The following is a 13,620-nucleotide window of genomic DNA, read 5'->3' as shown; positions in this document are numbered from 1 at the left end:
CCCCTCCTGTATCCTCCTTACAGTGGCTGCAGAGGCATGGGTCCTTGGGGTCCTTGTCTACTCTGGATTTGAGGTCCTACCAATTCCTTGCCCAGCTCTTGAAAAAAGACTTGTCTCCTCTGGAGTTTTCAATGCCATCCAGATGACAAATGTATTATACAGTAAGTATCCAACTGGCAAGTGTAGGGTTCCTTTTTTGCATGTGTAGCCACTCACTAAATTATCTAAACTATCCACTCCCCCTTTTGTAGCATTGTAATCCAGAATTATTTCCAGTTGATAATTCTCCCTGCCATAGATTCTTTGGTTCCTATGTAGTGCACTTGTGAGTACCACATTGTTTCCTTTATTTTGGATGTAAGACACAAGGGACATGTCCACAGTAAATAGAAACTTACTTGAATTGACTGGCCTGTTCTTTGTACTTATCAGCTGAGGTGAGAGCTCTGGCTTGATTTTTCTTATTCTTCCTACCATTGTCAGCTTTCTCTTCAGAGGTTCCTGACCCAAATTGTGCGAAGTAAAAAAAACTGTCACGTGTGATGTATCCGACCACAGAGTCCCTGTGTCATGTTCAGGATAACCCACATCCTTTGGGATTTGTCATGGACTCCTATATCAGACTTCCCACGATATATCTGCATATTCAATACATATGATGATGTAACATTACAGGCACCCCTAGTCCATATTTTGCAGGTTTAGATGGCATGTACTGCCTGAAGGGGCAGTGACCCTTAAATGGCATAAGCCACTGATCAACAGTAATGATGGGCCTGTGATTATATCACAGAGGAAAGTATTCCACCCACTTATTCCACACTGACCTGATTGTAGCTAGCTTGTCTCTCTCTTTCGTCAAGCTGGTTATTGTGTCTGAAATATCAAAACAGAAAATCCTGGAAATATTAACGTTGTGTAGAAACATTGTTGCATGTAAAAACCGGCCAGTTTCTGCATTCCACAGGGATTCAGTAGATTCTCCATTGGATCTGAAAACAGAAGCAAGTATAAGAAGCTAAAAGTATGCATGTAAATTGGTTTGGTCAACTTCCTTCCACCTTTCCCCAAAAACATGCCTCCCCTTCAAATTAGTGTAGTCCAGAATGATTGATGAAAGACTGGAATAAAACCTTCAGAAGACCACCTGATGTCTTTAACATGAGTAAGTGCCATCCATTTTGGCCCTGGTTGCACCTTTATCACATTGGCAGCAAGACAGAGTGCCTCACTGCTTGGACAAGAATACCATTCAATTCCTCAAACTCACTTTCAAACTACAAATTGATAGAGACATGATTTCTGAAAATTCTTCATCCTTTAAAGTGGGTGCTTTTTCCATTTTAGCTTTTCTCTCTTCTAAAAGGATTTCTGAGGCCATCTTAGCCAAGATTTTCTTTTCGATACTGGTTGGTTTCTGGAAAAGACACACATACTGTCTACACACAGCTATTTATTTGTTGTGTCCTTCCCCAATTCCATTTTGAGAAGAAATTAGAATGAGAAAATGAGAAATTAGAAAGAGGGATTAAGTGTTGTTTGCAAAAGGGAATGGTATTGTTGGAGGTTGAATGGGTATGGAAGAATTGATGGAGGTGGTCATGGCTGATGGTGATGTAAATGATTGGTGTGATACAATACATCTAGAGTGGTATTATTGTTGTTTTATAGACAGTTTCCACACCTGCATTGCTCCTGCATCTAGCAGACCCGAACATCTTCAATGTTATGTACAGTAAATGTGTTGGAGTGGGGTCATAGTATGAACGTGATAAAAATTCATCCCTTAACATGTTTTTCAAAGAAAATGAGCCAACGACATTGAATTTCAGGTCTTTTTTTTTTGTAAACATTGAAAATGATCCTTGCACAAGGTTAAGGAATAATGACATAATTTTGTGTCACGCATACACGTCAGAAGATCACCTCACTGGCTCATCTGCAGTATGTAATACTACCTCAGAGCTAGAGGGGGCGCTACAATTAAGAAAGTTGCATCTGTCTCCTTCGACAGTCAAGAGAAGAAGAAGACGTTCTTTGAGGGTAACTGATTCTACTCCTTCGGACCATAAAGTTCTGTAAAGCCTGGGCATGTCAGTGTCATTTGATGATGACCTGAGCAATGAGAGAGACAGAGCTTCTTGCACTCTGAAGACCTCAAGTGTCGCGTTCTGTTTATAGTTGTTAGTTTGAATTTTTGTATGCCATCGAGCATGTTTTTTTGTTTTTTTTTGGGACTGAAAGAATGAAATGGGAACGATTGGGATGGCACCCCAACATTTACCTTGTGTGCTCCTTCCTTTGCACAATGATACTTGTTTACTTGAGAATGTAATGGTTCTCTAAATCTATAAGCAATGTGCACAAAAAAGAAGTATAGACAGGTAGACTAGGGCAATCATTATCTAAACAAATGGGCATGATGGAGTGGATCGTCTTCTCTCATTTGTCAAATTTCTTATGTTTCTTATCTAAAAAACTCCACTTATAAAATATCAGGTGTGGACCAAAACGTACAGCCACCCTAACCCGACACAGACAGGCAGACGCAATTTCCAGTCCAGCACACACTTTTATTTACAGCTGGGGGGAGCTTTCCTCTGCTCCCCACAGCACATGACACAGACCAAACACTTCTCTTCTTCTTTTCTTTCCTTTCTCTTCCTGTGTCCTTCCCCTCCACTCTTCCAGGCAGCTTTGTGCTCCTTCTCCCAACTCTGGCTCCTCGAATGGAGGCTCCTTTATTTCACCACCTGGGAGTGCTCCAGTTGGCTCATCAGTGTTACCTGGAATCACTCCCAGGTATCACTATAGGGTTCTGCAGCTCCCCCTGGCAGCCCTCATGGAACCCAACAGGGCTGTGCCAATACCCTGTAGGAATCCATGGTGCCACAGCCGCCCATGAGAGCTGCCCTCTAGCATCCCGGGGAAGGTATTGCCCTTCCAATGTTCTCTCCCCATGTTAGCATCCCGGACAGGTAATGGCCCTGGCAGTACGTCACACTGGTTATTCTTTATATATCATTCATAAAATCAGCTGCTGTTTGTATTTATGTATTTGTGAAACTGTTGCTTCCTAGCCTTTGCAAAATAACCAAGTTGTTCTTCATGTTATGCAAAATGTGGTACATTGAGGGTGATACTGTTTTAAGACTGCCATATATGAAAAAGTTTTGTATAGAAGCTGTTAGACTTGTGGTTACATGATGTTGCTTCTCATGCTGGTTTACAATTTTTGATAAGGAATAAAACATTAATAATAGAGTGGAATTTCTATGTCATTATAATGGAATTAAAATATCATTTAAGGTTCATTTTTCTATTTTGCAAATAAACAAAGAAGAAAGCAATTATTGTACATGTTGTTTCCTTGTATATTTCTAATTTTACCTGTAGATGGCAACATGGCCATGTTCATTTGACAACCCCAATTGCACTACTGTACTTGTTTTTTGTTTAACATGATTCATATGTGGGATCACACTGGTGTCAACTTCTAAGCATTCAAACAGATAGACGGAAACACCAGAGGATATTGAGTTATAAATATTTTCATCTGGTTTAAGTGGAAGGATTATCATTACATTCCTTCTTTTCAGCATCTGGTCTTCTACCATAAGTTTCCGGAAAGCTTAAACTTGCTTTGCTGTTAGTAAAACAAATGTATGATTAATTGCTGCCTGCTAAAAAGTAGCTGTTTGGTTTTAACATAACATTCACAAAACTGCCTAATCCAATTCAGAGTCAAGAGGGCTGCTCACATGAAGTGTTTTGCAACTAAAGAATGCGAGTTAGCCTTTGAAAAGCTAATTGTTCTGTCAGTTTGTGGTTTTTAGAGAAAAAATAATGGGAACAAAATGTTAAAAAGCAGCACAAGGAGCATTGTGTGAGTGGACAGGTAGAGTTTTGGCTTTATATGTTTATAAGATGCATTAATGGACTGACAAACCTCCCCTTAACTGATAAAAGAAAACATTTTAATGCATTGTTTACAATGATTTTTTTTTTACCATGGGCTTTTACAGATAGTTACAATAATTTATTATTTTCAAATCTCTATTAAAAAATCAGGAAAAATAACAAATTGTTTATAAAATACAACTCCATATATAAGATAGAAATTAAGCAAAAAAAAAGTGAAACAGAAATCTGGAGGGGCTGGCAGCAGAGTTTTAGAAGGCAAGCATAATTATTTGCCTTTCACTTTATTTGCTTTACAAAAAAAAACACTAATACGTGATTTAAAATATCACATTAGTATTGCTTTTAAAGCTTATGACTATAAGCTGCTAGAACAGCTTCTTGAAAAAATAAAATTCAGCCTGAAGGACTGGCATCCTGTGCTAGTTTAGTGCTTGTCTTGAATTCAGTGCAGCTGGAATAGACAGTGGCCTCCTATGATGCTACACATTTGTTGAATGATCATAAATAGAATAAACAGAATAAAGAAAATAACAAATAGTTAAGCAACAAGTTGCTAATTTGAAATCCATTCAAAATATGGAATGTAGTTGTGGGGGTGTAAAACATATCTCGCTCTATAATACTCACCACATACAAACAAGTGTAACAAACAGAAATAAAATCACAGTCTCCATACACTGTTTTACTGGGATTATTTCATTACATAAATGTGGTGCTGCTCTGGCTGTAAACAAGCACGTTACAGCAGTCCAAGACAATGCTGGTGGAAGAAAATTCCATCTTTTTATGAATGAAAGGCAGGCTGAGTGTAGCGGGGCGAGTGATGAGGCAGGTTGACCAATCAGCAAATGACACATTGTAATAAGTAACATCCAATCAGAGATGAACTCTATAATAAGCATAACCCCATTTAATTCAAAAACTAAAAAGAAAGATCAAAATTAAACACATGCTTGGTGGTGCTATAGTTGTTGTTGACTTGATACCTTCCAAATCACTCTGGTTTGCTGTTCTCAAAGACTTTCTGTCCATCATTATCAGATCCAAATGAGAACATCTCCCTTTCATATTGAACAGACCGGAAGGGTCGGGACTTCTAAGGCTGTGTTGGCGTCAAGGGGTGGATGTGAGGAAAAAAGAAGACAAGACTGTTAGTGACAGCACCCCCTCTCATCACAGGGTGGTGCCTGGAAAGCAATCCTCCATTGTGCATGCGTGACAAGAGAGAGCTGCAAAATATTTAAGAGTGCGGACTCTGTTGGCCACAATGAGCATTAAAAAAAGCAAATGATAACTGAATGCTGGATTTATATTTGTACAGTGATACTCAAATTCACTTCACAAATATGGAAGATTTATTGTAGATGCACAATATGCTAATGTATTCAGATGTTTACAGTTTTCTGATGTTGATGAATTACAAATGACATTTACACATCATGTTTCAGTGATCAAGTGCAAAGGTTTATATTCCACATTAGTTCTTCATAAAAATACAGTATATTTTAAGTCAAAATTTGAAATAACTCCAGTCATTTTGGGATTTATTGGCCACATAGTGCACCTGAAGAATGAGTATAAAAAGGAAGAACATTTTTGGAAATCCAAGTGTAATAAAAAGATTGGTAGACATGAAATGCTTTTGTTGATAAAACTCATTTTATTCTGCAGAGATATCTACCAAAGAATTTTAAGAAAAGACAGATGTAGTCCTCTTTCTATGGTAAGAAAATAGAAATAGAAAAGGCTTAGTTAGCATCTAGAGGTTCTGTCCTCCTCCTTTGAAGCTGTTACTCAAAAGAATGGCGTCTTCCAGTGTTGCAGTCCATTACATAGTTGTAGGTCCAGCAGGGTGGGACTTCCGTGGTCTTGGGCGGCAGTGAATAAAATACAGTATATTGGGATCACTTGTAATCAATTATCATTTAAAAACTTCGTAAAGTTCTGATTACTTTGCTAGGCACTTTGTATTACAAAGTTAACAAGTTAGCCAGTTTCAGGAATGTCATTACCACACTTTGGTGAGGTTTAATTTGTAGCTCTTGGGGTACTGTAATATTATTTTAGCTCAGTAAATTAACACAGTCTCTTTGTATGACATTCTTCATATTGTGACTGGGTTCGGCACTACAAGGCAATAAGTTTAAGTTCAAAAGGAAGCAATCATACAGAAAAAGTATATGATATACATGAAATTATGGTAAAAATGATGATTTGCTAGTCCACAGGACAAATTATCCCTACCTAATGTATCTGCTTATCTATTGCTAGTAATTCTTTGCCACCCACATTGCAATTTTGTGCTTGAATTTTGTTGGAAAATAGGCGCATAGGTTGAGCTTTCCACATTCTGGAAATTGTTGCAATAAGAATAACCTGACCTCAATATTAGACACATCATTTGTAACTCAAAAGGGAACCTTACATTAGGGTGCCTTAAAACTGATGAATTATGTAATAAAATGCAAGGACTATGAGATAATGAGTCCTCATGGGGTTGTACAAATTATTATTAAATAAAGCAGGCTGGGGTCTGTTACCAAAAAAAAAAACAAAAAGCAGTACTGACAAAATCAAAATAAGTAGTTAAATGCAGTTGAAAATTCCTAAGCATTACTAAATAGCTTGACACTAACTAACACTAAATGTGTGATTTCCCCATTTATTTTGTTTAATATCAAAAACATTGTGTGCATGGCAACATCATGCGTCATCATGACTTCCTTGTCATGTGACTAGCAAACAAGTGTCATAACGATCTCTCTCTCTCTATATATATAAAATCCAACGTCTGTCTGTATGTCTGTCCATTTTTCACATGAGAACTACTTAACAGATTTACATTGGGTTTTTTTCACTAATTTGCTTGATCACTCCAGTTGATTTTGCGACTTCTCTAATTGCGTATCACAGTTCGCTTGCAGGAGCGATTTATTTATCCTAATCGAAGACAGAGGCTGCACGCTGAGGGGAGGGGGGGCAGGACCTCAGGAGTAAGGAACCCGGTGACGCCCTCCTCACTCATGTGCTAGCCTCCGTTCAAGTCACTCTACCTCTTGCCTCGTGTTAGAGCATACCTTGCTTCCACTTAGCTAGTGATACCTGTTTGTTTATTGATTTTTAATGTTTGTCCTGTTTTACTACTACGCGGGTGGAGCCACAGGGAATGGCCAGTAAACAATATGGCCACAGCCATCAGAGGAGCTGAGAAGATTGAACATCCTTTGCACTTAAGACGTAGCCTCACAACCATATCTATCTGTGGAATAAATAATTCATGTCTGAACTTCATCATCTGGAGTCAAAAGATAGGCTGAATTTCTGTACACTTCCACTGGGGGAGGAGGAGGAGCAGTCCTTTTTACAACAAATAAGAATACAGTGGAACCTCGGTTCACGAACGTCTCGGTTCACGACCAAAAAGTTCGGCAAACTTTTGCCTCGGTTCACGACCACACACTCGGTATACAAACAAGCCAGTTTCCCTTTTGGTTTGTGTGCGCTGATGATTTCCGCACGTGTTGCATTGTTCTCGGTCAGACGTGCCTGCCTGCTGCTAAGAGAGAGGGAGAGGAGGAGGGTGCTGCACGTGCGTGCCTGCCTGCCTGCTGCTTGGGTGCAGGCCTGCCTGCTGCTGAGAGAGAGGGGGGAGGGTGCGTGCATGTGCGTGCGTGCCTGCCTGGCTGGTTCATACGCACCGATTACTGTGTTTAAGCAGAGCCGCTCCCTGTTCATTGTTCTCAGTCAGACGTGCATGCTTTATCTGCACTCTCTTTGTGCTCTATAGTATTTTGTGTGCTTTTGCAGTTAACTATGGCTTCTAAGCAAGTGAAGAGTGGTGAGAAGAAAGTTTTGAAGAATATTGAAATCGAAGTAAAGAAAGAAATTATTGAAAAGTTTGAGCGTGGCATTCGTGTTACTGATCTTGCCGCAGAGTACAAGAAGTTAAAATCTACGATTTTGACTATTCTAAAGCAGAAAGAATCCTTTAAAGCAGCTGATGCTGCAAAAGGAGTTACAGCGTTAACCAGGCAGAGGCTTCAAGTGCTGGAAGAGGTGGAAAAACTGTTTACCAGTTTACTCATTTACCAATTTGAGAACCCTCGTGCTTTCAAGCAGCACAATGTAAACAAAGCCAAATGCCAGTAATGTGGAGGTCAAACACGATGGGCTGGGTCACAAGGACTTTGTTTTTGGAATGGCTGCATGAGGCTTTCGCTCCCACCAGCTAAACAGCTAAAAACACCAGAAACCCAAGAAATCACAAGAGAGAAAACACCTGAAGGAAAACTCCCCTCCATTGCCGAGCCAGACTCTCCCTCAAAACTGTAACCTACTCTCCACCCAATTCCTCCTCACTTCATGCCAGAACTTGACTCATGCAAGGTTAGTTTTCTTGGTGGTTTATGGTTTTTGTATTACGGATTTTTCAGAAGTTAATTTTTCAGTTCGTAGCGTGAATTGTTGCAATGCTACTTTTCTCTTTTTTCAAATGTTCGTTTTTTTCCCTGTGCTTAAAACTCATTTTAAAAAAAGTGTTTACAGCGATCGGGCTGTAAGGCTATTAGCATGAACTCCTGCAATGTTTTTTGGTTGCTTCTGGTTGGTTTTTAAATTAAAGTTTGGATTTGTTCAAATGTTCCCCTCTGTTCAGAGAGAGAGCGCGAGCGAGCCTGCTCGTGTAGCTGAGCAGGGAGCCTGGGTGTTTTGTGTCAGTATTATTCAATGTTTTTACATTGGTTTACTATTACACTGTGCATTCTATGGTGTAATTAACTATATTTGTGCTTAATCTTTACATATATTTTCATATTTACATACAGTTCTTACGGTCTGGAACGGATTAATTGTATTTACATACAATCCTATGGGGGAAATTGCTTCAGTTCACGACCAACTTGGTTTATGACCAGAGTTTTGAAACTTATTAATAATCATGAACCGAAGTTCCACTGTACACTGATTTGAGATGAGAGACATGGAACATGTGGATGTATCCTAAAATGACTAAGGATAGCCAGTGGCTAAGATGCTGAGCTGAACTATTTGTGAATGGTATAATGAGCAATGTAACATGGACCTTCTATACATTGCAGGATGGGATTCTCAGGTTAATTGTTCCATGCAGTAAGCAATGCTTTTCTGTTCTACGTTAAAATATGAAGCAGGCCTGCATCTTCCATCATGAAAATATCTTATGAGACGTTCCTACTGTTAACATGTTTCTCTCTACCAGTTTCCAATTGTCTTTTTTAGTCCTTTAAACTACGAAAAGGCAAGCTACAGGGGAGATTATGGAGTTTATTGAAAGTAATTGTTTTTTGTTGACATTGTCATATGTGTGTGCTTGGGAGACAGCTTAAGGGCTCTGGTGATGGTAGTTACACACTGAACCAGGGGTTGGCGTTGTGTGTTAATGCCTTCTTTCTACCCCTCTCTACAGAATGGAAGATTGACAACCACTCTTCCACTGCCATTACTTCCTTTGTCGGCCCTCCTGACCTGCCCCTTCTTGCCTGGAACCCTTAAAACTGGAAGTTCTGCCATCTTTGAGTCAGTTCTACGTACATCAGACTCTGAAAATACATTATCAATATCTTTGTAACATTCGTTTTTTATTTATTGTCATTAAACAGGGTCAAAGATGTGCCCCAAACCTTTTTTTGTGTCTGTTTCTTGTCTTACAACATGAAGATACTCATAACATGATATTCTAGTAGAGAGAGTTTTTAAACATTCTTAGATAATTCAGCTAAAAGTAACAATTCAGACAGAATTTATTGTATCCTGTAAATATTTTTCAAGGTTTTAGTCTATTTGCTTTTTTGGGTGGCAATGGTTGTACTTATTTACTAGGGAATCCAGACGCAAAATTATATTGACTTACAAATTCACCAGCCAAAGTCTTTAAGATCTTCTGTATAAAGAACAGTTTGAACATCCAGTAAACACCACATTGCAGTAGTCAATTCTACTAGAAATAAATGCATGAATTAATTTCTCAGAATCATGTTTATTTAGAAAGCGCCTTAATTTCCCAACATTTTTAAGATGGAAGAAACATGATTTGGACTAATTTGTAATATGCGCTTTAAATAACATGCTAGAGTCAAAGATAACTCCTAGATTACGGGCTGATTCAGTAAAATTAATGGGGATTCCAGCTGAGTTAAATGGTGACAAAATATTGTTGTGATCAGCGTCATTCCCTCCAACAATTAACATCTCTGTTTTATCTGTGTTTAAAGACAAGTAGTTCTGATCCATCCACTCCTTTAATTCACTAACAACTAATTAAAGCAAACATTGGAGAAACTTCATCTGATCTAAATGAAAGGTATAACTGGGTGTCATCTGCATACGAGTGAAAATTAACAAGATGTTTCCTAATGATAGAACCCAGTGGAAGCATGTAAATTGAGAATAGTAAAGGTCCCAGTACTGAGCGCTGCGGGACACCATATATCACTTCTGCTATTCAGGTCCCTCTAACCAGCTCTAACTAAGTTCTCTGTTACCCACATTGTAATTTTATGCTGAATTTTGTTGAAAAGTAGGCACAAAGATTGAGCTCTTCACACTCTGGAAGTTGTTACAATAACAACAGCCTAACCTCAATATTAGACACATCAATTGTAACTCAAAAGGGAGACTTACATCAGGGCACCTTAAAACTGATGCTTGTTAAAGGCTTCTTTTAATGTTAGGCTCTCAAGCTTCAGTAGTCCATTGACGCATATGAGGAACGGCGGTAACAGGTGCAATGACCGAGTTGAAGTTTTGTAATAAATCTCCTATAACAATTATAAAATGTCCTAAAATGTAGCACTTGTTTCACCAAGTTTGGAACACTCCGGAATGTTCCAGAAAACAGTAGCCTTGATCTTTCTTTGGTCCATATGTAGTTTTTAGTGGATAATGCAGTTTTAATATGCCAAAAATAGTACAGTGGGTTTATATAACTTGCATCACTCTAATCTGAGTTAAGAATGACTGTTGGTATGTATATCTGGGAGAAGCTCAACCGATTTACATGAAATTTGCTATGAAAATTTATCTTGGTCCCTTTTATAGTATCGGATGAGGCTCGGTGGTGGACTCTCTGAGAAATCTTTCTATAATGCACATTATTTTCTTACATTTCTAGTCCCAAATCAAGAATGCAAACAAACAAATTGTCATGAAAATTTAATGATAAATCAAAAGTATACCTGCTTAAAAACCAATGTATGCATTACATCAGTCATGCCCCTAGGGGCAAACTCTTAGACTTCGACAAATAATCATTTTTATTAAGGGTACACCGTGTTCAATGTAGCCGTGCACATTCTTTGGAATAAAGTCAGCATGTTTTGCTACTTCTAAAAGATTTAAAACCACACATTGAAAGTTAAAGGTCTTTGCAGCCCATAAAAGAGGCTGAAATATTGACAAGCAATGGAACAGGTCAATCGTTTTCATCTCAAGAATATCTTCACTTACCAATAATTTCCCGTTTTCTTTTAAACATCTGTAATTTCCTAATTGTATCTACTTTGCTATGACCATAAACAAATCACAAAGTCAGGCGCTGAAAATTGTAGGCATTAATTGAAGAACAGATTATTTCTCTCATATGTAGTTTTACAGTATGTTGCTTGTTCACAAGTGATGTCAAACAGGTCTTTGCTTATATACGTTCCACAGAATACAATAAAAAATGTTGTTTACAAAGAAACAATCACATGACATCTGACGTTTATTCACCTCAGATTACTTTTATCCATTTATATAAACAACTATATTTAATATTTCAATTTAATTGTAATAATTCTATAGTATTGTCACACACATACATGTGCATGAGAGGCAGTTTAAGGGCTTTGGTGATTGTAGTTTTCCACCACTCCAGGGGATGGCACCATGTGATAATGTTCTCTCTTATTCTCCCTCTGCAGACCGCAAGATTGACAGCTCTCCTCAACCAATGTCACTTCTGATGTCTGTCTATCTGGACCCACCTCTTACTGCCTAGTTACCATATGACAGGAAGACCTACCTCCTTGTTTTGTGTATTTTTATACATTTTCTTTTAAAGTTCAATCAGTTTTGAATTAGTAATCAACTCAACATTGTTAACCAAGCTAGTTTAGTAAATAAATGCACATGTAATCATGACTAAACCTCAAAAAGATGTTGAATATTTCTGTTTGTAGCTTTTAGAAAAAGCTGCTGATATAAGTTACTTGTTTAATACACAGAACAAAGGAACCTTTATTTTTTAATCCTGTATTCCAAAAAATATGGTACAATTACTTCAAGCTACAATGCCCTAAAAGAACTGGCTAACACTTTGTTAGTAAGCCACGAACAACCTAAAAATGGAAATGATTGTTGTAGGCACACAATAATAGTTATCTTTTGGTTGTTTATGATGCATAAAACACTGCCCAGGTGGTTTCTGATTTATGCTTAATGCTGGCAATAGGAATACAGTAGAGCACTTTAAAACACTACTGAAAACACATTACTTTAACATGGCCTTCTCCTAACTTCACTTTAACTTAATCTGGATACTCTGCAAGTTCAATTCATCATAATAACTATTCACAGTGTTTCTAAAAACCGTACTAACCCCTACTCTCTCTTCTGTTTCTTTTTCCAGTTTCTTCGTGGTTGTGGCCTGCGCCACCACCACCTGCTCAAAGCATCATAATGCTCCAATACTGATGGACTGAAAGCCAGAAGTCTACGTGACCATCATCATCAAATCCTTCCGTGAGAACCCTAAATACAAAGAGGACTGTTTCATTTATGTTAGGTAGATTGCCCAGAGGGGACTGGGCGGTCTCATGGTCTGGAATCCCTACAGATTTTAATTTGTTTCTCCAGCCATCTGGAGTTTCATTTTGTTTTTTCTGTCCACCCTGGCCATCGGACCTTACTTATTCTATGTTAATTAATGTTGACTTATTTTATTTTTTACTGTGTCTTTTATTTTTCTATTCCTCATTTTGTAAAGCACTTTGAGCTACATTTTTTGTATGAAAATGTGCTATATAAATAAATGTTGTTTTTGACTCTGTGCTTTGACCTCCAAAGGTCATGTGAAAAGACAATTGACTGTCTGGGTTTAATAAAGTATATAAAGAAAATCTAATTTATTAGGAGTGACTAATTACACTGGTTAACAAGCATTTTGCTACTGGGATTCTTTCACCTGTACTTTAACAAATTTCACTTGCTGACTCCAAATCTGAAAACCTTTTTCATCCAGCACGTCCCATTTTTTAGTTATGATGTTCCAGGTCTTGGACAAATAGGGTGACTGGACAGTAAAGGCGATGCGTTTCAGTATTTAAGAAATAAGTTTGGTCTTGAGAAAATTGAAGCCAAAATTAAGGAAGGTGTTTTTGTTGGCCCTGAAACCCGTGAACTGGTGCTTGACAATGAGTTCAAAAGGAAACTGAAGCCAACTGAATCAGTACCCTCATTTGTGCAGGTTGTCCAGAATTTTCTTAACAGTCACAGAATTATACTGAGCTAGTGGAGAATATGCTGAAAGTATATTATCTTACGGGAGCCAGAATGTCACTGAAGACACATTTTTTTACATTCTCATTTCGACTTTTTTCCACCAAATCTAAGCGATGTCAGAGATATAAAGGTGATGGAAAATTAATATCGGGAAAAATTCACTCTGAGCATGACGGGTGA

This window comes from Polypterus senegalus, chromosome 13 (genome assembly GCF_016835505.1).
Source record: "Polypterus senegalus isolate Bchr_013 chromosome 13, ASM1683550v1, whole genome shotgun sequence".
Taxonomy (NCBI): Eukaryota; Metazoa; Chordata; class Cladistia; order Polypteriformes; family Polypteridae; genus Polypterus; species Polypterus senegalus.
The sequence above is the reverse complement of the archived record's forward strand: the minus strand, read 5'-3'. Positions refer to the sequence as shown.